General features: G+C 48.3%; 1 long non-coding RNA gene across 2 annotated transcripts in view; it reads left to right on the top strand.

The window, feature by feature from the left end:
* The window catches only part of LOC110474085 (uncharacterized), a 125,309-nt gene extending 100,495 nt beyond the window's left edge, over window positions 1-24,814 (top strand). For both annotated transcript variants that reach the window (XR_014957294.1, XR_014957295.1), the window contains 2 exons: window positions 162-2,261; window positions 2,863-24,814. This is a non-coding gene — a long non-coding RNA (uncharacterized LOC110474085). The remainder of the gene's footprint in view (window positions 1-161; window positions 2,262-2,862) is intronic.
* Window positions 24,815-25,457: the final 643 nt, after the last annotated feature.

The following is a 25,457-nucleotide window of genomic DNA, read 5'->3' as shown; positions in this document are numbered from 1 at the left end:
TTAAAGCTGTCTCCCTCAAAGTCAGCCATCTGTGCTGTTTTCTCTGGGAGCAATAAACACTTAAGGGTCACCTGCTTTCTTTAATCTCCTCTGACTTGCATTCATCTGAGATGCACATCATATTAATTATGTTCCTTTTATTCCTGCCCATGCCAGCACAGAGGGATCATTACTGCTGCTGCTTCCTCTTTTTATTGTCTGGATGCTCGCAGTCATGAGCTCTGGAATCCAGGACCACGAGAGGACACTTTGCTGATCACCTGCCTTCATTAAGAAAACTTAATTTTAGTGCTGATGGGAAATTGGATTAAAGAAAATAAACCACCCAAAAACAGCCATAAGGTTTCTTGTTGGATTAAATATTAAAATTAATAATCCAGTGCTCCATTCAGCTCTGTATTTATGTTAATATTTAATTCAATAACAGCCCGTGGTTTAGAACATTTTCCCATTTGTTTAAAGCACCAGATGAAATTGCAATTTCTGCCTAAATTGGAGCAATATGGAGCTAACTGGGTTATGCTAATGAGGAGGAATGGCAGCTCCCAAAATCCTCTACCTGGTGGGGGCAGGGGGGTTTAGCAGGGGGAAGGGGAGTGGATGGAGAGAGACAGCAGGGAATGCAAACCCCGCTGGCTGCAGGGAAGCTGAGCAGGAAAAGAGGCTGCAGGGCCAGGGTGCAGATCCCAGAGGCTGGGAGGGCTCCACGTGCAGGAACCACTCAGGTTCCAAGTGGGTGCTGCCCCTGTTGAGGTACCTCTGCAGCATCAGGGGGCTTGAGGATATTTGCCCCTGGATAAACCACTGGGAGTGCCAGTGAAGATCCACATCCTGAGCTGGGGGGTGTTCTGGATGGCAGGGACACATCTGGAGGCCTTGCAGGTGGATCTCTGCTCCTGTTTGGGATGTTTTCCCCCATAAACACTGCTAGCAGAAAAGCTGCCACACAAAGTCTGGGACTGGGATGTGATCCAGGATCAGGTGATGGTCAGAAATGGGCTTAGGTTGCACCAGGGTGATATTAGGGAAATTTCTTCAGTGAAAGGGCTGCCCAGCTCTGGCACAGCTGCCCAGCTCCCACTGTCCCTGGAGAGATTTAAAAGCTGTGTGGATGTGGCATTTGGGTACATGGGTCAGTGGCGGGGAACAGTTGGATTTGATGATCTGAGAGGGCTTTTTGATCCAAAATTATTTCATGATTCTGTGAGGATGTGGGGTCTGGTGTGAGGCTGGTCTCAGGCTGAGTTTTCCACTGATGGCTTTGAGATGACATGGAATACCAAGCGGGATGCACCAAATACCAGGCTCCCTTTTTCCAGTGCTTTTTTCCTGGCTGGAGTAGAGCTCAACTGCTGGTGCAGTCCTGAGTTTCAACCTCAGCATCCCATGAGGAGAACTGAGCCCACGGGGAGAATCCATCACTCAGGAGATTGAATGATTCTGTGCAGAATAGAATCTGGGAAGGACTTTAAAAGCCACTCTCTGTTTTCCAAGGGATGGGAAATGGACATTTCCCAAGGGTGGGCAGAGCCCCTCGCCCAGGCTGATGCTGGGGTTTCACCCACTGGGAGATGTTTGATATGACAAAAGCTCTTTTCTTCCCCAGGAGAGCTCTAATCTTGCAAACCAGAATAATTATGGAGTGACATGGAGGAAGAATGTGGAACACGGAGCAATGATCAGTAAAACTTAAAAGCTTTGGAGGTGGAGTTCCCAGTGAGTTTCCTAAAGTTTGGATACATACCCAAACTTCCTTGAACCTTTTGGGGCCTAATTAAATTAGAGGGGACTTATAAAAAAAACATGCACAGAAGAGAAAACTTTTTTGCTATGAAAAAACTGCTTAATAAAACAGATTATGTGCAAAATAGAAATCTGGGCCTTGTGAAAGAAGAGTAAAACGACACTAATGAGCAGAGTCTGAGTGTTAATGAATGGGATTAGCATTCCATTACCTGCAACTCTTATAAATAGACCCACCAATTTTAGATTCCCTGTTCTTCAAACAACCTGTTGTGCTTTCTGGAGGTGTTTTCATGTAGTTAATTCCATTTTGTACAAGGAGAAGCTGAAGCAGAAGCCAATCACTTGAACCACCCCTCAGGTCTGTGGTTGGGGTGGAGATGAGAACATTGAGGTTTTATTTTATAGGGTTTGATTTGGACTTTGGGCAGTCAGAACACAGCAGGCACCATCCTGAGCTGTGTGTGTGGAGCAGCTCTTCCTTCCTCCTGGAGACAGCGTTGAGGCAGCTCCTGCAGGTACTCCCCTACTGCATCCTGAGTGTTTTAGTTTTCTCTCTGGGCTTTGTGTGGACTTTGGCACTTGGGAAATACCCCAGGATGGGGATGGCCCTCATTCCCAGCTGGACTTTGCCATGTCTGAACACGTCCCTTCCGTGCAGCTGTTGGATGTGACAGCAAATGGTCCCAGCAGCCTCGGCTGGGGAACCAGAGCTCTGTTTCCCAAGCTCTGTTTTAAAGGACAGTGAACCATCCCCATCTTCCATCCCCACATCATCCTCAGCCTGTCCACTGAAAGGCAGGAATGGTTTCATTCTTGTTTCCTTGCCCTTTTGAGCTCTTCTGGGAGTGCTGCCATCCATGATGGAGGAGGATCCCAGTTAGAGCTGGCTAGGAGTGGGAAGGATGGGCTGGTTTAATGGGAATATCAGGAAATAAGTGTGCATGGATATCCTTGTCACCTCCAGGGGCTGGAGAAGGAGATCACTGCCCTTCATTTTGGCTCTGCAGAGACTGATTTTGGAGAGAAAGGTGTAAAAGAGAACAAACCTGCTTAGGGAGAGCTTGGAGGCTCTGCTGGTTCACACAGGATCACTCCTTCTTTCCTTCTTATTTGCAGCCAGACTCCTGTGCAGTGATGGACCTGTTCAAGAACATCCTGGAGAAGGAAGCTGGGATGAGGCACTCTTCATGATTGGAAGGATGTCAAGAAGGAAGAACTGATGTGTTCAAACATGGGCTGGGATTCCTCTCACCTCACCAATCACGGCAAAATGAGGTGCATGCTCAGTTTTTACTCTCTCTCTGCTCCATGCAGAAGCAGGTTCCTTCCAGAAGGCCATTTTTCCTGTCCCAAAGGGTGTCCAAGACAGATGGGATCAGGAGTCCTCGAGAGATTTTGCCATCCTGGTGACAACAGAGAAAGCACAGGCAACTTTGAGACTAAATACCTGACTTTTAGTTGAAGCTGTTAATAGAGACAAGCCCTCTTCCCTCCTGGAAAAAGCACAAATAACTGTAATTTCCCAAAATTTCTGACAGTGAGCCTTCATTTTTTCAACAGCCCTGGCTGGCAGGAAGAGCTGCTGCTCTGGGAGGAGATGGGTGGTTCTTGTAAAGCAGAGTGAGGAAACAGCAGGGCACTGCTGCTGTCTGCCTGACAGCAGGGTTGCATCTTGATGGGCCTCCTTGGCTCCAGGGTCAAGGTCCAGACCTCTGGAATTGCTCTGTCCTGCATTGCAGACCAGGCTGAGGAAGGAGCTGTCCTTACATTTTCCATGGAACAACATCAGTCTTATCAAAAACCACCAGAATTTTGTCTGCTACACTCTCAAATAATGTAGGCAAACAGATTCATGAGCCTGGTATGGGTGGGCTGAAAACATGGAGGGCAGATTCTCCTGGAACAGAATAGGGAAGTCTTTCCCTGTCCATCTGCCTGATCCATGACTGCAGCTTTGCACAACTACCTGTCCTATTTTTTGCCTTCTTTTTATTCAGAGGAGAGTGCAAACATGTTGTACATCAGCTCTCGAGGCCCCTGGATTAACAGCAGCTTGCAGAGCCTGGAGCTGGGCTGGATGTGGAAGCAGCCACAGGTTTGGGCTGGCCCCAGGCTCTGCTCCCACCACACTGGGATGAAAGCAGCTCTTACTGGGAGGCGTCTCTTCTCCAGGTTGGGGATCTCAGCAAGTTTTTGCTGAGGCTCTCAGTTGGCTGTCTTGCTAATTTTCCCTTCTATTTGGGAACAGATGAGCAGGGGAAAGGCACAGATGACAATATTTTGCCATCTTTTACTGCTGGAAGCGAGGATGAACAGCTTTGTTTGAGCAGCCATGTCTCTGCAGGCTCCTGGCAGGTTGTCCATGGACCACGGTCCGTGATGGTGGTCCTGGGGACTGGGAGAACTCTGACTCTACAGGGGAGGGAAAGCTCTTCCTTCCCTTGCCTTCCAACATGGATTTGGAAAGTCTCCTCTGTAAAGGAACAAGGGACCCCTTGGGAGGACATGGGGGAGTGTCTGAAAGAGGGCAGGATGAGGTGGGATACTGGGAAGGATGTGTTCCCTGAGAGGGTGAGGAGGCCCTGGCACAAGGTGCCCAGAGGAGCTGTGGCTGCCCCTGGATCCCTGGAAGTGTCTAAGGCCAGGTTAGACACGGGTTGGAGCAGCCTGGGATAGTGGAAGGTGTCCCTGCCCATGGCAAGGGCTGGAACTGGGTGGGCTTTAAGGTCCCAGGCAAGCCAAACCATTCCATGATTCCATGATTCTAATGCAAGCCCTCATCCTGCTCCCAGGAATTGCCCTCAGGACAGCCTGCTAAGCTGAGGTCCCTCTAAAGAGATGCAAGGCAGGAATTTGGGGCTCAGTAGCTCTCCCAGCTCATCTTGTCTCATTTGTAAATGTGTTTGAATTCAGACTGCCAGGCTGCCAGTCAGATCTGTCACCTTTGGACACCTCTTTTTGTGCCAGCAGGGAGAGGCCACTGTCCTTGGGTAAATACCAGGCTGGGCAGCTCTGCTGACACGGCATGGGGACCTGATCCATATCCTGAGCCCTAAAACCCCCCACAGAGGCTCAAACCCCCATTTTGATTCAGAGCAAGCAGCATCTCCCCTCCCTAAAGGGAGCTGCAGCACAACTGCAAATGCCCAACCCACCAGGATTTCACTGCGTGTTCAGCAGACTTGCAGAGGGCTTTTTTTTTATTCCCACCCTAGGGGTTTAAGCGGCACAGCAAGTCCAGTAATGAACTGTTACTCTGGAAAATAAGACTTTCATTAGGTTAGGATTCTGCCGGGGTGTCTGCGTTCCTCGATAATGAACCGTGATATTGTGCACAGCCCTGGCGTGGAGCAGAGCTGAGCTTATCTCCTGCTATCATTTCCCCACTTATCACCAGCACATGCCCGCTGCTGTCACAGGGGCACTGGGACCAGGTTCCTTCTCCCTGAGGTGCTTTCTTGGGGTCAAACAGTGGTTTTCAGTGTTGAGCCCAGCCCTGCCTTCTCATCACTGCTGGCCTACAAACAGATGCTGATGTTTCCTCTGGTTTTTTTAGGTGTTCATTATTCATCACTCACAGGTCCTGCAATTGCAGTGCATGTCTCCTCTGGTGTGAAAACATTAATAACTGCTTTGGCTAAGCACACAGAGATCATTTATTTCACAAATTCACAGAAAATTCTGCCCGGCTGGGATTAAAGCTCAGCGTTCCTTTGTAAGTGAGGCTTTTGGGGCATGTTTTACCAGGAGGAAGGATTTGTTTTCCATGGATCTACCCTTTCCCAAGCTCACTGCTCACCCCCCAGCCACAGCCTGAGCCGCTGGTGGCTGGTGGAGAGCAACAACCATCAAAACTGAGCCCAAGCAAGGCACAAACACAGGGATTTAGAGTTATTCCTGCCCTGAGAGTCTGGAGCAGCATTCTGACTTTTTTCTGGATCTCCCCTTCGCTGTGATGTGAGGTTGGGGCAGGCAGGATCTGTGCCCCCAGCCCTCCTCTGCCTCTCCATCCCTGCAGCAGCCCCCAGCTGCTCCTGGCACCGCTCACCTCCACCAAGGACAAGGAGCAGTAAATCCCAGCAGCCTCTTAAAAAACATTCTAATTAAAAAAACGACATAACAGGAGCTTTAAAGGACATGAAAGACAACAGCTGTGGAGCTGCTCTCTGTCCCCCCTCCCCTGCCTCCCCCTCCTCTCTGCAATGCTTTTCAGAGTGATTTTCATGTAAAGCTTCTTGGGTTTCCTGGTTTCTGGCCTCCATCTGTGGTTTTGAGTGCAGGCCAGGCAGGAGGGAGGGCACAGGCAGCCCCTGGGCTGGCAGGAGCTGGGCACACGAGGGGACAGCCAGCCTCGCCTGCCCAGAGCAGGCTGGAGCTGCACAGCCCACACTGAGGAGGGGACTGGGAGTGTCAGGGAGAAACAGGAGGATCTAAAAGCCCACTGCAGTCAGATTTGGCTTAGGTGGGCTTGGGGCTCCAGCCCAGCCCAGAGCAAGACCAGAGCTGGTGGAGGAGATTGTCTTGGGGTCCAGCTGGAGATGTGACACATGGCCTGCAGGGTTGGGTGTCCTTTGGAGATGGCCAGCCATCAAAACTGAGACCAGAATGGTCCCAGTTCAGCAGGTCCACCCAACCTGGGCCCAGCTGCTGATGTACCTGAGCCTGGGTTTGCTGTTGGCTGGATGGGAGTCCCACCTGGCAGTGCTGGCACAACGCAGAGCCTGCCTGGATCTGCTGCCCTGGCACAGTGGCCACTGTGGCTGCCCCATCTAGGCTGAACTGCTGGGGCCTGAAATCTGCTACCACTGACCTTTTTACCTTGTTTAGATGGAATATTGGGAAGGAATTGCTCCCTGTGAGGGTGCTGAGGCCCTGGCACAGGGTGCCCCAAGAAGCTGTGGCTGCCTCTGGATCCCTAGAAATGTCCAAGGCCAGTCTGGACAGGGCTTGGAGCAGCCTGGGATAGTGGAAGGTGTCCCTGTGGGTGGGACTGGATGGGCTTTAAGGTCCCTTCCCACCCAAACCATTTCATGATTCCATGATTTTACTTAAAATCTATTTCCTGGGACCAACACTGAGAGCTTTAATCCAGAGTTGGGGATCTCCAGCTACCTTCTCTTCCCAGGGTATTAACACATCTGGAAGATAACCCCAAGACCACAGAGCTAAACTGGTCCAACTGTTCTAGAGGGGTTTCCCAACTCTGTTGCTAACACTAAGACATGATTTAGGTAAAACACAATGTGGCATTAGTGATTACAGGGAATAATTTGGGTTTTTTTTAGGAAATCTGATGAGAAAGAGGAGCCCCTGCACCATGTTGAGGAGAAAAAGATGTTGTCACATCCTTTCTTGGATGTGTTCACCCCCTCCCACCCCACATGTCCAACATCTCAGGCCTAAAATCATCAATCAAACCAACAGAGTGAAGGCAGGAGCAGGGCCAAAGTCTTCCCACTGGGATTCTCCATGCTTTGCATTTTGCAAATGTAAAGCCCTTGATGGTTCAGGGCTTCCAATTAGAGCTGGGCAAATGAAAATCTTCTCAGCTCGCTGCCCAATCCTCCACCAAAAATTCAAATAAGGAATGGTTTGGATCAGTGCAAAGTACAGTCCCTTTCATTTTTTTTCTCCTCCCAAAATAAACCCTTCTCCTTCCCACCCTGATTAATTTTAGATCCCATGAAATGTTTTATTCAATTGCAGAATGAAATGTCATTTCAGAACATTAGCTGGAATAATATTCCTTTTTAAAAAGTGCCAGAGCAAAGAGGTTCAACTTTTAAGACCTTTCTTTTCCTTCCTGTGAATTTGTAGGAACAAATTTGTTTTCTGCTGACAAAAATTTGAGATTTTTGAATTTTTTTGGTGAGCACCCAGTGGGATTTTAAGCCCCTGGAGAAGGGATATGACCAAACCCCAGTGGAGCTGATTTTGCTGGAAGCACAGGTCGGCCAAAATCATTTTCATTCCCAAGAGCTGTCTCCTACTTTCTCCAACTCTGCTGACTGCTCTTTAATCAACCATCTAAAACCCAACTCTGAGACTTCCCATCAGTTTCCAAATCTCTCAGACTTTGTGAAAAAATCAAATAGATCAGGAAAAGGAGCACAGGGGAGGCCACTGACTGGGATGAGCCTGACTGGAGGGGTGCGATGGGATGTTCCTGGCATGGGGGGAAGAGGGAGGTTTGGGGAATGGGCAATAAATTGGTTTTCATGTATTCTGGGGCCACGCTGCCGTTTCCAGCGCAGCTCCGATGAGCATCGCAGGCGGATCTGGAGGCAGGGTTCTGAGGGGATTAGAAAAGATTTATTTTCCTTTATTTATTTTCCTTTTTTCTGGAGTGAGATGAAAGCGGGGAGAGGGAGGGAGAGGCAAGCAAGGAGTGCTATGGAAAGGAACTCATTATTTTTTATCTTTTCCAATGACCTTGTTTATTTTAGTCCTGCTTGAAAGCAGCTTCTTTCCTTGAGAAAATTTGGAGGTATCTGGAGACTGGGGCTGGTGAGAAAGGGAAAAAAGGAAAAGTGAGCTGGGTGAACTGAAGAAATATGGAAAATTAACAGCATAAATGTAAACTGAGCTGGAGAAATACCCATGTGGGCTTGGTGCTGTGATGAAATTCCACATCTAGGGGAAATGTTCCCACTGTCCAACCTGGCCTCAGACACTTCCAGGGATGGAGCAGCCACAGCTTCTCAGGGAAACCTGTGCCAGGGCCTCCCCACCCTCACAGGGAAGGATTTCTTCCATATATTTAACTTAAATTTCCCCTGTTTCTATTTGAACACATTGCTTCTTGTCCTGTCCCTACAGATGCTGATAAAGAGTCCCTCTCTGTCCTCCCTGTAGCCAGCTCAGGTCCTGCAAGGTGCTGGGAGGTCTCCATTTCTCCAGGCTGGCCAGAGCTTGTAGGGAACAGAGGCATCATCAGTGTGACTCCCCTGGTCCTTGCCCAAGCTGCATCTCCTGAAGGAATTCCCTCAGACCCATTGTGAGAGGGATTTAATTTGCTTTTCCCCTCTTTATTTCAGTTGGCTTTGATTCCAGCTGGGAGACAGCAGAAGCTCACGGACATGGACAAATCCTTCTTCAGCCTCCTGGACACTGGACATTCCAATTCCTCCCTGACACTGGACATTCCCATTGCTCAGGGTTTGAAATGCAGCACCCCGTTCATTTAACCCTGCTGAGTTGTTTTGGGTTTTTTCTTTCTATTTTTTCTTTTTCCTTAAGCACCCTGTTCTGTTCTCCCACTATTCTCTGCACTGGGATCATCCACTGGAAGGAGATGGCTGCAGCCCGGAGGGAATACCAGGAGGACTTGTGAGGTTCCAAACCCAAGGACCAGCCCTGCCCCAGCTGGTACTGCCTTTGAGGGGTGAGCAAAGCTCCCTAAATCCTCAGGAGATGCCCCCTAATATCCATGACCCTGATATCCCCTCATGGTCCCCACAGCCTCCAAAGCAATAACGTGTCCAGCTGATCCTGGAGCTGCATCCACACTCTTCCTCTGCATTACACCAGGGCCATTCAACCTCCAGCTCCTGGTGCTGAAAAAATCCATCCTGAAAAACTCCCAAAGTGCAAGGTCAGCTTGGCGAAAAGCCCCTGGACCAATTTTAGATAAAACCAAACTCTGCTTTAAACCCTCGGCCCGGGTTGGCCTGCACTGGTTACTCAGAAATACTCCTGAAAATTCTCCAAGTGCTCAATTTGCATAGCTGTAAAGGATCATAAATAATTCGAGGTGCTGGGATTTAATTAGTTGACCTATACCAGGGAGGAATTTCGGCCTCATTTATGGAAATCAGAGTCCCTCTGGAGGGAGCCCAGGGCATGAGGTGGCCGTGGAGCTCCTGTGGGAGCAGGAAGGGATGGGGCCCGGCCCAAACCTCACCTGCAGCTCCTCATCAATCCCAGCACTAATCAGGGATAATTCAACTTAAATACAACCATTGGGAGCTGCTTTTTCTCCGTGGGAAGTCCCAGAGGAGCCCATTTAGCAGCGGGGTGGTGTTCCCCAGGAAAGCTGTGGTCTGCGGTCCTTGGAATGTGCTGAAGGCTGTGCTCTGCAAATTTTAGGACCCTGTTACCTCCAAATACTGAGCTTGCAAAGAGGATTCTGGCTCTTTATCCAGTGTAAAAGCCAGCCAGGCATGCCTGGGAAGCTCCAGCTGAACTCCAGAGGCTTTAGGATGGCTTTGATAAGTGTTGTGTTCAGTGGGAAGGCTCCTTCTCCAGATTTAACCCTCAGACTTCAAAAGCAGTAAGAAAAAAAATCCCATTTTTTTTGTATTTTAACCCACTGCTCTGAGCTGCATCTGAAGCTGACTGAAGAGAAAAGAAGTGAGTAAAGGTTGGACTGTGGGGAGCAAAGGCAGGCAAGATTAAAATGAGATGAAAAGGTCTTTGTAGTAACTGTGCTTCCACAGGAGACTTCCCAGCTGCCGGCCGGGCTCTCGTGTGATCCCACGGATCCTCTGGGCTGCTCTGCTGATGGGGGCGTGTGGATAATCCCAGCCCCTGCCCCAAACCACGGCAGCACAGAGAGGCTTTTAAACAAATTTAGCCCTCACACAGGAGAAAACACCTTTTTATTTCTAGGGGGAAGCAGTGCCAAAGGGCTCTGGGTGGATCCAGCCATCACTTCAGGTGTTTTACCCTTGCTGAGGCAGGCAGGGCTGTGCCCAGGGCTATGCCTGGCACTCCAGTGGGATCCCAGCACAGTATCCCACATTCCAAGCGGTGTCTGAGGCAGCAGGGCTATTATAAATAATTTATTCTCTGGGCAGAGAAGGGAGGAAGAGAGAGCGAGCTTTTAATTAAAATGATATCTTACAGATCAAATAAATATGAATAAGATGCCAAAAACAACTGTATAAATCCCAAACATTCTCCTGTGTTTTAATTATTTGTGTTGATAAAACAAGAGCAGAGGCATTTGGCTCTGCTCGGAGGCTGCGGAGGCGAAAGGTTACACTGGCATTTTTTATGTTCTGTGCAAGGAACAAATGTTTCCGAAGCCCAGATCTGACAAACTATAATTCATATCAGGAATTAAACTGGAATTTAGAGAACAATTGTTAATATTTCAAAGTAATTGTTTAAGAAATTATCATTTTGGTATCTGCCGCGAAAATAATTACCCACCACTAATTTTTCTTTTTCAAAGGCTGCTATTTGCTGGGATAATGTTGGAAAGATGAGGAGTTTGTGCTGGGAGCTATTTATGTAGTTCAAATGAGAAGATAAATAGGAAGGGACTTTCATGTTCCCAGGCAAATGAGTCTGACTAATGTACAGCTTCGAGCTCAAAAGTGGACCTTGGATTTATCTGGAAATTGGGGGAATTTTCTTTGGATGGGACATGCAAGAAACAGCAGGTGAGAAAATAATCAGAAGCTGTGCATATTAATTAGGAGATGGTCCTCAAATAAACCCTGAGGGCATGGAAAGCCCCTGCCTGCCCCGTGAGAGGTACCAGCATCTCACCTCCTGCCTTGACAGGATTTTGGGGTGGAAAAGGAGCTGCATTCCTACTTCTCCCATTCACAGAGCACTAGAAATGGGCTGATGAACTTGAATATTTAGAGGATCATGGGGAAAAGAGTGGGGTAGAAGGGATTTTAAACACCTGCATCCCACAGCTTGAGGATGGGGTTATCCAGATCCTGTCACATTCTGCTCCTTCCCTCTGTCGTGCTGATGGAAAATACATTTCCTTCCTTTAAACAGAGCTTTCCTCAAGGGATGGAGAGAAAGTGGAGCAGGGGCAGCACCAGAAAAGGTCCAGCAGTTCCAAGGAGTTGCTGTGAACTTCTCTGTTCAGACAACATCTGGCAAAGAGAAGCGATTTCTATGAAAACAGTTTCAAGTGCAAAAAGAGAAATTATTTTCTGGGTTTTGTTAATTTTTTTTTTGCAAAATTATTACTCCATCTTTGGTGGGAATAATTCCCAGCTGCATTTTGAAATATCTCCCTTCCTGCCACATTTTTTTTTAATGGATTACTTTTTCTCCATGCAATGCTGATGTCAATGGTGACTTTTAAAATGCACAGGGAGAAGAAGCGTTTTTTTCCCAAGTCTTCTAGGAAAGGCTTTTTGTCACCTCAACACCCATTTTTTTCCTCTGAATTTTCACCTCTGATACCCTCCTGCTTCTCCAGCCACCCTCTGGGCCTCCAGTAAACCTGCCCAGTTTTGCTGTTGGCCACTGGGATGTTTTGGCTGAGCCAAAGGTTGGTCCCTCCACCCTGAAGGACCCAATAAACCTCTCCAGCCACCTCTTGGGTGGGGGGAGATCCTTGTGGATGTGTCTCCCAGCCCCTCCATGCTACACCTCCCCTTCCCTTTGATCTCCACACTCCCATGAAGACATTGGTTCCTAATGAGGGACACACTTGACCTTTGCAGATGTGGTGCTTAAAGAATCCTGGAGAATGTGGGGGAAGCAAATAATCCCCCTTGGATCCATCCTCCCAGCTTGTTGTGAGCACCTCAGTTCCAAAGCAGATCACAGGGAGATGTTGGTTATCAGCAATTAGCAGCGGGAGCAGTAATTAAGGCGGTTTATGTTTGCTCTGGATGGGGCTGTCACTCTCTGGGATCTTTCAGATCCAGGTTTCCCTAGCACACCCAGAGTTTGGGATCCTGCTGTGCCAAGCTCTGGATTGGCCTGTCTGTGCCATGGACTTTAAATGATTGCTGTGGTTTAGGAATGATTGGTGGTGGTTTCAGGCACGGGACAAAACACGGGCAAAATAGTCCTGGTTTGTGCCCTCGCACTGCTGCTGTACCCCACAGAGGGACCTGTGAGTCCCCAGCCGAGGATGGGCAGGAGAAACCAGAGAGGGAAATGTTCTTTTTCCCTGTGAGAAAGGAAGATGATGGATTTGCACCCTCCCAGGTCTCCTGCTCTTGCAAGGCAGTGGGTAAGTCCATGGAAGCTCCTGCTGGAGCAGAGAGGTTGTGGCAGATGCTCCTGTATCCCTGGAAGTGCTCCAAGCCAGGCTGGATGGGGCTTGGAGCAGCCCGGGATAGTGGAAGGTGTCCCTGCCCATAGCAGGGGGTGGGACTGGATGGGCTTTAAGGTTCCTTCCAACACAAACCACTCCATGGGACAGTTTGAAAAATGTGAGGAATGAATGGGCCCTTTTCTCTCCTGACCCTCTCTGGTGTGAGATGCTTTTAGTGGGTGAGTGTCTGAGGGAATAATGTTTGGAGCCCTTCTTTGGGAAGCTCATTGGTACCACTGATCTGTTCATAATAACAGAATAACAGATGTCTCTGACAGGAAGTTTATCCTTAATATTAAGCCAAATTTTTCTATTCTTAGTTTCATAGAATGGGTTGGGTTGGGTGGGACCTTAAAGCCTCACCCCCTGCCATGGACAGGGACACCTTCCACTATCCCAGGTTTCTCCAAGCCCTGTCCAACGTAGCCTTGGATACTGCCAGGAGTGGGGCAGCCACAGCTGCCCTAGGCAACCTGTGCCAGGCCTAACCACCCTTTGAATTCAGATTTTCTTCCCAATATCCCACATAACTCAGGCCCATGCTGCTTCTTCTACATCTGTGGAGAGACATTTAAAAAAAAAAAATCTCCCTTTCCTGCTTTTATCATCCCTAAATATCAGAACTAACAATCCAAGCTTCCTTTGCTCTTTTCAACCTGCCTCATAAATCATCCTTACAGTACTGGGAGCATTTCAGAGCTCTTCCCTGCCTTCCCTGGCCATGGGAATGGGCTGCAAATTTCCATGTGGATCAGATCTGAATTAGTTGCCTTAACCCAGAGGCTAAAGAAGGAGTGATTCCTCTCTCCTGCAATGCATTGATTTCACAAAAGCTAAATGCTGTTGGTTTGGTTTTTTATCCCCTGACACAACACAATAAATTGGATTTAGTGTTTTCCCTCCCATAAGGTTTGTTAAGGGATGGAAGTGGAGAGGGAGAATCCAATCCCTTCCCAGGGAAAGCTTACCCCATCACATATTGGGGTACAGGGAATGGGGTTGTTTCCTCTAAGAGTTGTCTGCCCATCCCACAGATCTTGCCAGCAGGGTTCTGAGGCAGAATTTGGCCCCTCACAGCTGCCACATCCCCAGCCTGTTTCCCCCAGGAGCACAGCCTGTGGTGGGAGTCTTCAGCAGCAGCCAAGGGCTGGGATTTGAAGCACTCCTGCTCTCTAAGGACACTTGCAAGGATGCCAGAACACATGGCAGATACCCAAGGAACTTTTCCCACTGATTTTCCAGCATGAAACATGCCCAGCTCTACCTGAGAGCACTCCTTGGCATAACCACCCAAAGCTCTCAACTTCTTGGGTGTTTTTGTCTTCATAGGCTTTATTTTACTGCTAATAACTAAATATAATAACTAATAATGAACTGATTTGATTGGTGTCATGTTAGACACAGAAAACGCCCCCAGGGAACAAGGGGCAGGACAAAATGAAACAACCTCAAGTTGTGCCAGGGGAGGTTCAGGTTGGATATTGGGGAAATTTCTTGACTGAAAGGGTTGTCCGGTTCTGGCACAGCTGCCCTGGGCAGTGGTGGCATTGCCATTCCTGGAAGTGTTTAAAAGCCATGTGGATGTGGCTCTAGGGATCATGCATCAGTGGTGGCCTTGGCAGTGCTGGGGTGATGGTTGGACTTGAAGGTTTTCCAACCTCAATTCTTTCATGATTCTAAAACCAGGTGGAAAGTGAGAGATTGTGGTGTGATGGAGGGAGGAATAGACACAGGGACCAAGCTTTCCCTGCTGGAAAAGCTGTGTACTTGCTCCGAGGATACCCTAAAGGAGAGCTGTGTGGGTTTTTTTGTGCTGCAGAGGGTCCCAGGAGGATTTCTGGGCAGCCAGGGAGGTGTGGAGATATTTTTGTATCCAGGGGAGCTGCACTGAGGAAGAGCTCTAATTAGAGGAAAATATTTGATCTCCATAGGCCTTTGGTGAAATATCTCAGAAAGGCAGCAGATGTTGCTGAAATTATTTTGTTCAACTGTTTGCGTCCTTTTTCTCCTTCTTTCTTTTTTTTCCAAGGCACATTGTATTAAAATTTAGTAAGCAGATCATGGCATTTTATTGAGGGGTGCCAAAAACTTGCTCGAAATCAAAGATGATGCCTCATGCAAAGCAAAGCACATCCTTTTGCCTTCCCTTTGGAAGTTATCCTGGGAGCTGCCAAAGACTCCCCAAAGCACGTGGTGGCACAGCAAGGACAGGCTCCTGTTCCTGGTGTCACCCTGGCTGGCACAGCACCCAGGTGATCTGCACTCTGCATGGTCCTGCCTGGAACCACTCCTTTCCCAGGAATTCCCCTACTTTGATGAGACAGATGGGTCAAATCTGGCTCCTTAGCCCTAAAAGAAGCTGTACATAAATACAGGGCTGCCTAAAGATCTCCAAGAAGGCCTCATGGAGACTTCTTCAGGGTGGGTTCAAGACAGCAAATTTTAGAAGACATCATCAAACCAGGTTTGATCTTGGATGCCAAAAGCACCATTTTAGAATATTTTGCAGTCCCCACACTGGGAGCATTAAACCAGTTCTGAAGTGGTGTCCAGTGACAGAGAACACCAGCCATGAGCTCCACTGGACAGGTTGAAAAGTGGGAAAAATTATTCTCCTGGTGTAGGGGAGGAAATGCAGTGGGTATAGAATCATAAAATTCCCAAATTTCCTAAGCTGAAAGGGATCCATTAGGATTGAGTCCAACTCCTGGCCCTGCACAGGGTGCCCCAACAACCCCACACCCTAAATAACACCCTAAAAGCACAGGCAGGTCCATTGAAATCAGGAATGATCACCTTGAATTGTCATTGTTCAAGAATCCACAGAGAACGAGCTACACAGGAAACATCAGCCAGAAATCTTGTTTGGATTAGAAAGTCAAAACAAGGGCTTTGATGGGTTTGCTTGTCTGGTGTCACCCCAAAATCATTTGCAGCACACCCCACTGAACCTCACAGGACAGGTCACTTCATGATATTGAAGGAGTCAGTGCATCGATCCGTTTAGCAAATGATAAGCAGGGTTTTGCTTTCATCAGGGCGGTGAATATTAATTGATTTGACAGGCTGCAGCTTGGTAGAACAAGAACAGGGGCATCGGGGCATCGCTGTATTAATTAGCAATGGTGGAGCCGCTTTTAGCTGCTTCCGAAGTTTAATCAATATGCTCCATTGGAGTCCCCAAAGGCTTATGGAAACAGCCTTTGAAATCCTTTAAATTGTTGCCTCCGTGAGGTTTCAGGCTCTTGGCGTGATCTTGTTCCGCAGTTTTTCCTCCCTCCCGAAAGCCGCGGTGACCCGCAAGGACTGGTGTGGGCGGGGTTTCTGATTTGGATCTCCCATTTGCATTCGCCAGGAATAGAAACAAATGAAAGAGATGTTCTGTTTTAGTCCAGTAATAATAACAATGCCAGACACTAATGAGCTGCCCTCTGCTCCCAGTTCCTATCTGCAGTAAATTACCTCCGTAGGCTTCGTCTGATGTGAATGGGCAAGGCACCATTGAAATGGGGTTTGGCTGAGCCGTCGCACGCTGCTCGGGCTTTGATTTAATACAAAGCAAGGCTTGAGCTTGTTAAGACATTTTAGTGAGAGGGAGGGAGGAGAAGGCAGAGCTCCAAATAAAGCTGGGAGTGAAATTATGGAGAGAAGGGGATGGAGGAAATGCAACATTGGAATGGGGAGGGGAGATAGAGAAGGGGGATGCTGCTGTGCTCTGAGTACTGGTGTCTTCCAGGAGGTGAAAGGAAAGCCAACTGGAGAGGACAATTGGAGCTTGGGGAGCACGAGGAGGAAGGCTGGAAAGCAGGGCTGGACTGGGAGAGAGCAGGAAGGCTGTCCCACCACTGATAAGGCTGCTGGGGACACAAAAAAGGAAAGGCGTCCAGGGAAGGGGATGAGGGCTCATCCTGTAGGGTTTGGAAAATATCTCTGACCTTCAGGATCTAAGATAGCTTGAGGAAGACATGTGTCACTGTCACCAGCAGCTTTACCCCTGTAAACAAGGTTGCACAAGGTATGTGGAAGGGAGGGCCGTGCACCTCTTGCAGGAATGTCCTGGTGTCCTGGTGTCTTGGTGTTCTGCCTTCCTGAAGCCTTTGCCATGTTTTGTGATGAGCTCAGTGCTTGTCCCAGAGCCCAGCTGAAGCTGGAACAATGCCTCTCCCAGGGGACACCTGAAATCTTTGTTATGTCACAGAACCACAGAATCACAGAATTGTAGAATCCCAGACTGTTTTGGGCTGGAAGAGACCTTAAAGATGATCCCATCCCACCCCCTGCCATAGGCAGGGACACCTTCCACTATCCCAGGTTGTTCCAAGCCCCATCCATCCTAGCCTTGGACACCTCCAAGGATGAAGAGTTCAAAATCTTTCTGGACAACGACGTCTCTGTCCTTGGCCACCTCTCCAGCAGACCCCAGTGCCTGCTGAGACCTGAAATGCATTTTCCTTGAGTTTCTGACTATCATTTGTTGCAGTTTTGGCTTCTCATCCCTTTTCCAGACAAAACCTGCCCTGCTGTGCCCACAGCAGTTTCCTCAGCACACTTCCCCCTGTTGCTTCAGCAATTCCAGTTGTGTGACATCCTGAGGTCACTGCTACAGATGTCACCCCAGCAAGGGCACACGGGGAGACCAAACACTACTCTCAGGGCCCCAGCATAATTATTGTGATTCCAGAACCAGCCTTGAGCTGTGCCTCCTGCTGCTGCCACGCAGATTCCCAGCACGGGCACATCCTGCTGTTAATAAAGGAAGATCCCAAATCTCTCTGTGGACAACGCTCCTTGCTACAGGCAAGGTACTAAATCACAGCTGAAGTTTCTAGGCCAGATTATTTTCACTTTTATTTTTTGAAGAATGAGCTTCCTAAAAAGTGTGAGGCAAATTTCCAAGCCTGCCTGTCTGCTCAGTGGGTCATGGGTAGAGAAGGAGCCAGCAGGAGAAGGCTTAGACCATCCTAAAGTGATCCTGCACAGGTGATCAGATGAATTAGGGGAAAATAGGGCTGAAAGGGACCCTTGACTTGTGTCCACCCCCTCCTCAAGGCAGAGTTAATCCTTTCCTTATCACTACCAGTGTAGTGCTGCAGGAATGGGAGAACTTCCTGCAGCAATATCTATGGAGGCACCAGGCACTTCCCAGCTCTTTTATAGGAACCCAGACTGGTCTGGGCTGGAAGAGTTCTTAAAACCCATCCAGTCCCACCCCCTGTCACAGGCAGGGACACCTTCCACTATCCCAGGTTGCTCCAAGCCCCATCCAACTTGGCCTTGGACACTTCCAGGAATGATGACTCCAACACTGACCTATGACAAACCTGTTCCAGTGCTTGACAACCATTTCAGTGAAGAAATTTTCTGTAGTTTCCAATCTAAACCTCTTGAGGCTTATCCTCTTATCCTGTCCCTTGTCCCCTGGGAGCAGAGCCCAACACCACCCCCCCCAAGCTGCTCCCTCCTGTCAGGGAGTTGTGCAGAGCCAGAAGATCCCCCCTGAGCCTCCTTTTGTCCATGCTGAGCCCCATTGCCAGCTCTCTTAGCTGCTCCTGGGGCTTCAGCCCCATTCCCAGCTCTGTTGAAGTGAACGGAGGGGGCTCTGATGACATCCAGGCCAGTGAACCTCTTCCATTCAGATCCCTTGTTCATTCCTTCCCTCTATGCCTTTAGGCAGAAAATCAAGGATCTTGGGCACATCTCAGACTCCTCAATCCTCTGAGGACTATTGGAGGATTGGATGATTCCCTGGCTCCCAGTCCCCTAAGCAAGGGGTGGGATGAGTGGGACAGGGGATGGAGAGGCCAAGGCTGTGCTGCAGGAGAACATGAAGAGCTACTTTGGAAATGAGCCCTGTGCAAGCACATTTCTATCTCCATCACTCTTCCCTCTTACAGGAGACCTGGGAGTGTGAATCTGATCAATACTTGGGTTTTGTCCAGAAAAAAGAGCAACAAAATACAGGTCCCTTGCCAGAGGAGCTGGGGTTTATCCCGAGGAAGCCACGAATGGTGCCAAAGAGAAGCCTGGGAATATCTATGGGTATTTACAAACACTCATCTGCCTTTGCTCTGCAGCACTGGGGGCTGCCTGTCCCACACCCTGCTCTTCCTAGCATCCAGTGATGCTCTTCCCATGGGATTGGTGCACACAGAGACCCACCTTGACTACGGAACGAGTTCTGCAGGAGACAGCACTTGCTGAAGGGGAATCACCCACACCTCGTGTCATCCCTGGTCTGAAAACTCCAAAGGAAACCTTCCATCAAGCACTGACACAATTACCTCCCCATCTCCCTGCTCCACTTCATTACAAGGAAAATGTGCTAATTAAGGCAGGGACAGGAGGAGGAGATGAAGTGCATTGATGGATTGGCACTTAGACAGGGAGTCAGAAATAATAAACTCTTCTTCAAGAGCCACCTTGAAAGGGAGGGTTTCTTCTCTGGGGGTTTTCTCAGCTGGGACCAGCAGTTTTCCTTCCCTGGTGCTGAGGGTCCCTCACACAGCAGTGTTTGCCATAGGAATGGAGTTTTCTTGGTGGTGACACTCTCAGGATGGGGCTTTCTCTGTGGGGAAACTTTTCCTTTCACATGTAAGGAGGGGTTTTTACAGTGAACAGGGTATTTAAATGGAATTGCACATCACCCATTTTTAATCTTGTTTTTCAGTTCCCTTTCTTTCCTTGTGAGAGCTGTGGCTTTGTTTTGACCATTGCAAAAGCCCTTCAGGTTCTGATCTCATTTTTCAGGTCAGGTCCCACTGTGTGAAGGGAGTGGTGACCAGCGAGGGGCAGGAGGAGGGATGTTCCCATTCCCTGACCCCAAATCCCTTTTCCTTTGGGATATCCTAGTGCCCTGGACCACCCCAGGAGTTACCCTGGGCAGTGGGGAGGACCTTCAAAATAATTTTTTGAAAGTCCCCCTCTAAGCCAAAAACAGCAGAACCCACACATCCCCATTTTAAATTTATTTCCATCCCATTTCCAAACTTTTTTTGCTTCCTGCATGGCCTTGAGCCAAGACTCCAGGCCTGCCGTGCCCACAATTGCTACAGAGTCAGTAAATCCCAGCCCTCCTATAATGAAAATGTCACTAATGATAAATATTTAAAGGGATGTGATGCTTATTTTTGTATTTACTACCCTGACCTTTATGTATTCGGATTTTATTTTATGTTTTATGGGGATTCCCTGGGCCTTTTCCCAGCCACACACAGAGAAACCCCACAAGGGCTCCTGGAGTGTTGTTGCATTATAAACACACACGGTCCCTACAATTACTGAACTTCAATGCTTGCTGTAATTACTGCCTGCACTTTGCATTAATGCCCAGGGTGATGGAGTGAAGAAGTGTTCAGACACCAAGAGATCCACATCCTGAGGGGATTTCCAGGGGGAATCATTGCTTCCTATCCCGTGATTAATTGTTTTGCCTTGTGTGGGGAAACTGAGACTTCCCCGAGCTCTTGGCACCCACAGTTGATGGAAAAGCCACCTCGGGAACACTCAGCTGTGCACAGCCTGCTGTGTCAGCAGGGAAGAGTCTTCACTCTGATTCTTGCAATTCCACAAGGGAAAAATCAAGGAGAGCAGGCAGAAGGAGGAGAATGTGAGCATTTACCCACAGGTCTTCTCCTCGTGCTGCCTCTCCCAGGAGAGTGCTGGGGAGTGCTGGGAGCTCACCCTGCTGCAGAGGGACCTGGCCTGGGCTTCTCCTCCTCCTCCTCCTCCTCCTCAGCCCCGCTCCAGGAGCAGGGACAGGATTTAGGGATGTTCAAATACCCATGTGGACACAGCTGCCAAGGAACTGGGAACCTCCTGCACAGCAAATTTGGCATGCCTTTGCATCTGGCAACTTTGGCTGAGCCCCACATCCCATTTTCCCTTCATGGAGTGGGGAAAAAATGAAAGAAGGAGTTAATTGGCCTGATTGGACTTTGCTGAAAAAGTTTCAAAGGAGAGGAAAAGAAAATGCTGAGGCAGCTCCTTTCTGTGTCTTTGAACTTTAGGCTTTGAAAAGAGATGGGGAAAATCTTAAGGAATTAACGAGGACTACAGGGAAATTATCGAGGAGGAACTTTCAGTGCTCACAGCTTGGAAAAAAATAGAAAAGACCCCATTTATATAGAAATATTTACACAGATATAGAGCTATTTGTATGCACGTGGATGTGAGAGTGTGACCCCTTCATCCAGTTGTTCATCTTTATCTCTCTGATTTGATTTTAATGATTTTTGTGAACTTGATTTGTTTCCATGGTGCCTGGGAAGGGTGAGAGCTTCCCTTCTCCCACATCAGGAACTGTGGGAAGGCAGAGGCAGCTCAGCAAAGGCCTTGGGTTTGCCACCACTCTGGCAATGTTTGTGGAATCTTGGTCTGAACTGGAATTCTTCTCTTTCCAGGAAATACAAACTTTTTTTTTTTTTACTTTTTTTTTTTGGTCAAAAAAAACCCTCAAGATAAATATTCTAGGATGAAAACCTATAAAAAGCTCAGACTGACAAACTATTTTTTTAGGCACTTCTTTTTCTTCCAACAAGAATATATCTGTCAGGAGAAACAGATGTTCTCAATGAAAAACCCTCTTTAATTACAACTCTGTCAAAAAACCTGCAGACACATTTCTCTTCCCCCCCCAAGCCCGTTAAAATGTGTGCAAATGGCCAAGGTTTGAAAGACACAGCTCTTCTTGTAATATAATACAATATTTAAATAAAACATTTCCCCATTAAGCTAAGAACCAGCAAAACCACAAGGCAAAACTCACAGACAAATCCAAGCTTAAGGTTTGTTTTTACAAAATGAGGTGTTGGGCTTAAACCTGAGCTTTGCATGGCTGCCTGAAGTGCTGGGCTGGTTTTGGGGCCCTGAACAACCTGGGTTTCTTATATGATCAGATGAGCTGAATCCCCCTCTCCAGAGTTTAGGAATTCTGCCAATCAGGCCAAATATTTGCATTAAAAACTCCGAAGGTCTGGCCATTAGCGGAGAGTTTCTTCCAGCCTCTCGTTATTTCGTCACTAAATCTCGCTGTGTGCCCAGTCAATATTTTCTTTAGCAAATACATGAAAGCCTGACTGGAAGCTTTCCCTCTCCCCCCTTGCAGAGGATGGCAATGTGACATAAATGTTAAAAGAGGTTTCTCCAGCACAGCATTCCCCGAGGCTGACACGCCACGACTTATGCAGGGGAATAAAGTTCTGCTGGAGAGACTGGCAGGAATGCAAGGTTGATATTTCTTTATTTATTGGTTACAGTAATTGGCTAGAACATGGCTGAGTAGTTGGAGGAAAATAATCAATAGTTCTTGTCCGCTAATGAATGATTTTTCAGCAGTCGCTGGTGTAAATAGGTTTCATTAAAACAGCAAATCCTCCCAAACAAGAAAATTAACGAGGGCTTATGAAACCTATGAAATTGCACAGGTCTGAATGGCTGACAGCCATGACAAATATCTGCTATTGTTGGGGTTGGGAAGCAGCTTTTTGCTTCAATTTTCACTCTTGTCGCTTAAATAATATCAATAATTAGCAAATCCATTATGCCTTTCCCAGAAATCTTCCAGAGCGAAACGTGTTGGCCCCAGCTCAAGACAATGTCCTGTTCCTGAGCAACCTCCACGTGCCTGGGCTCAGCTCCTGCCAAATCCACACCCTGTAACTGCACCAATACACTGGGAATTTTTGGAGTTGAGCCCTCAGACTCACCCATTTCAAAAGAAGGGGACTGGGCACAATGCAGTCATTGCTTTTCTTGACTTCTGGGAATAAAGGGATTTATTTCATTAGAAACCAAACTTCCACTGAGGGGTTCCAGCCCAGCAAACTGTGGTGTAGGACAGAGGGAAAACCTGGAAATCTGCACCAGTACTGCTGAGGGATCCTGGGGTCAAAAGAAGGTGGGATATAAGAGCTTGGGCTGGGGGGTGCTGCTAATTTTGGTATTTGTCTCAAATTACAGAACAGTTAACTCTGTTTCTTCCATCCAAGGAGGAAAGCTCCAAAAAGTTATTTGTTTTGGCCAGCCTAGAGCAGGACTCCCTATGCCCCAGAGGAAAGGGGAACTCCAGATGCAGCTCTAAAGACCAAAACCCCAAAGCCACTTTGTGGAAAGTTTCCCAGCACCTTTCCTCAACTTCCCAGTTACTGCTGGAAGAGCCAGGGGCTCTCAGGAGCACAAGAGAAATTGTTGCAAGTGGCAAGGCATCCCTCCTTCTCCTTCTCCTTCTCCTTCTCCTTCTCCTTCTCCTTCTCCTTCTCCTTCTCCTTCTCCTTCTCCTTCTCCTTCTCCTTCTCCTTCTCCTTCTCCTTCTCCTTCTCCTTCTCCTTCTCCTTCTCCTTCTCCTTCTCCTTCTCCTTCTCCTTCTCCTTCTCCTTCTCCTTCTCCTTCTCCTTCTCCTTCTCCTTCTCCTTCTCCTCCTTCTCCTCCTTCTCCTCCTTCTCCTCCTTCTCCTCCTTCTCCTCCTTCTCCTCCTTCTCCTCCTTCTCCTCCTTCTCTTCTCCTCCTTCTCCTCCTCTCCCTAGTGTCCTTCTCCTTCATCTTCTCTCCCCCTTTCCCCTTTCCCCTTTTTCCCCTCCCCCTTCTCCCTCTTTTCTGCTTCCTTGTATCCCCCTGGATCTGTTCCTCCCCTTGCCCTTCCCTCCCTCTCCCTTCCCACCCCACCCTGATGGAGCAGGCTCTCAGAGGCAGGAGCAGCTTTGGGCACCATGTCTGTGCCAGCAACACTGACCAGAATCTGTGATTTGATGGCAAATTGTGCTGGTAATCTCCCTCCAAGGGAGTCCCTCCCATTTTACATGGTGGTGAGTCCTTTTGGGATGTGGATGAAAAGAGAAAGTGTTTCATTTTCTCTTTGGGAGCTGGAGCTATAGATCAAGGCCCAGCTCATTCCCCACAGAGCAGAAATGTTTTTTTTCAGGCGAGAATTGAGGCTCTCCCCAGTGAAAACTAAAACAGTTATCTGCACTTTCATCCACAGGTCAGTAGCAGAGATTTTTCTCCCAAAGCTGGATAAATCCAGGCTGTTGATGCCTTTCCTTCCCACTCTCCTTAGTTATTGCAGAAATTATCATCTGCTCGGGAGCCATGCTCAGGATGAAATCCTTCCCTCTTGGAAACACTCAGCAGTGTCCATAAGGCACCAGCACCCACTTACACCTACATTCCCATGCAGGTGTAAGGACTGTGATGCCCCAGCCCTAACCCTTTATCCTGACACCACATCTCTTTGCTCTGCTGCAGCTGAAGAAACGGAGGGCTGGATTGAATTTTTGAGGCTCAGCAGCTCTGCTCACACCCATGGCCTTGCCCTTCCCATCCCATCAGGGAAAGCCCCCAAATTCCCATGGCCCTGCAGGGCTTTCCCTGCTGGCACCGGGAGAGTTGCTATGCCCAAACTGGGATGAATGAGCTTTTCCTGGGAGAAATCCCCTCTGCAGTGTCCCCTGCTCCCCCAGCCCCTTGGAGCAGAGCATGAAGTGTGTTTTATTGTTTGTCACCCGAAGCACTTGAAAAAATTACACAAATCCATCAAAGTAATGAATCTTCTCAGCAGAGGCAAACAGACAGAGACAGGCAGGCACTGAGGCGAGCACAGGCAGCTTTCAAAATTAATGCCAGAGAAATGGTGCCCTTTTGCTATCCTTTTGGGGGTGGCTGCCTGGTCTGGGTGAGGAGACCTGCAGGTGACAGCTTTCCACAGGGGACATGTCCTCCTCCAAGTGCTGTCACCCTCCTGGTGTCCCATGACAGCAGCATCTGGCAGCTCTGGGAATGATGGAGCGACGCCACGGGTGATGCTGCCTTACACTGATGAGTGCAGACAGGGCACTTAGGGAACAGCTGGATTTTTGGGAGTGCCAAAGCCTCATCCCCTTCCTCCAGCCAGCCTTAAGTGGCTCCCTGCAGCCCTCTGGGCTCTCCCTCCAGTATTTCTGTGCCTGAGCAAGCTCCTGAAGTCCTGAAGAGAGAGGCTGCTGTTGCTGCCAGGCCTGTGTATGGCTTGTCACATCCTGGGCTCCATAAATAATAAATTGTGGTGTTCCTGGCTCCTCCAAGCTTTCATTTTGTTTCCAGGGGCAATATATCTACCTGTCTGTCTATTTCTATATGTGCATTTTGTGTGTGTGTATATAAAGACAGAAATATATATTTATATACACAGATTTGAAGGTTGAGCTTGATGATTTTGGAGGTCTTTTCCAACCTTAGTGATTTTATGTTGTTTCATTTATCATGTCTCATTCATTATATGATATTTAAGGCATACATTACCACTCTATGGGCTCAGGGGGGACAGGTCTGAGACCATTGTACAGGATGGTTTTGCACCAAATGTATCCTTGTTCCTCTGCTCCTGTTCCATCCCTACATCCACGCCCACATCCCAATTAAATACCATCACCCTGCATTTGCTCCCCCCATCTGAAGCCCCAGCCCTTTAGTCCAGCTGCTACAGTAAGATACTCAAAACTGTTTTGTTTTATTTGGAATTTTTTTCCCCCAAAGAAGCCTGCCATGGGAAAAAAAATCAGGAATGTGGCATTTCACCAAGGCTCATGATCCTGCTCCTTCAGCTGAGCACAAGAAAGGAAAGCAGCAGAAGGCAAATTGCTCTGGAGCACCAGAATCCCTCTGTTGTTCCAACCTCTCCCATCCTGAGGGGTTTTTAATATTTATTAGTCCACAAAGC

This window comes from Lonchura striata, chromosome 9 (genome assembly GCF_050655825.1).
Source record: "Lonchura striata isolate lonStrDom1 chromosome 9, ASM5065582v1, whole genome shotgun sequence".
Classification (NCBI taxonomy): Eukaryota; Metazoa; Chordata; class Aves; order Passeriformes; family Estrildidae; genus Lonchura; species Lonchura striata.
The sequence above is the reverse complement of the archived record's forward strand: the minus strand, read 5'-3'. Positions and strand labels throughout refer to the sequence as shown.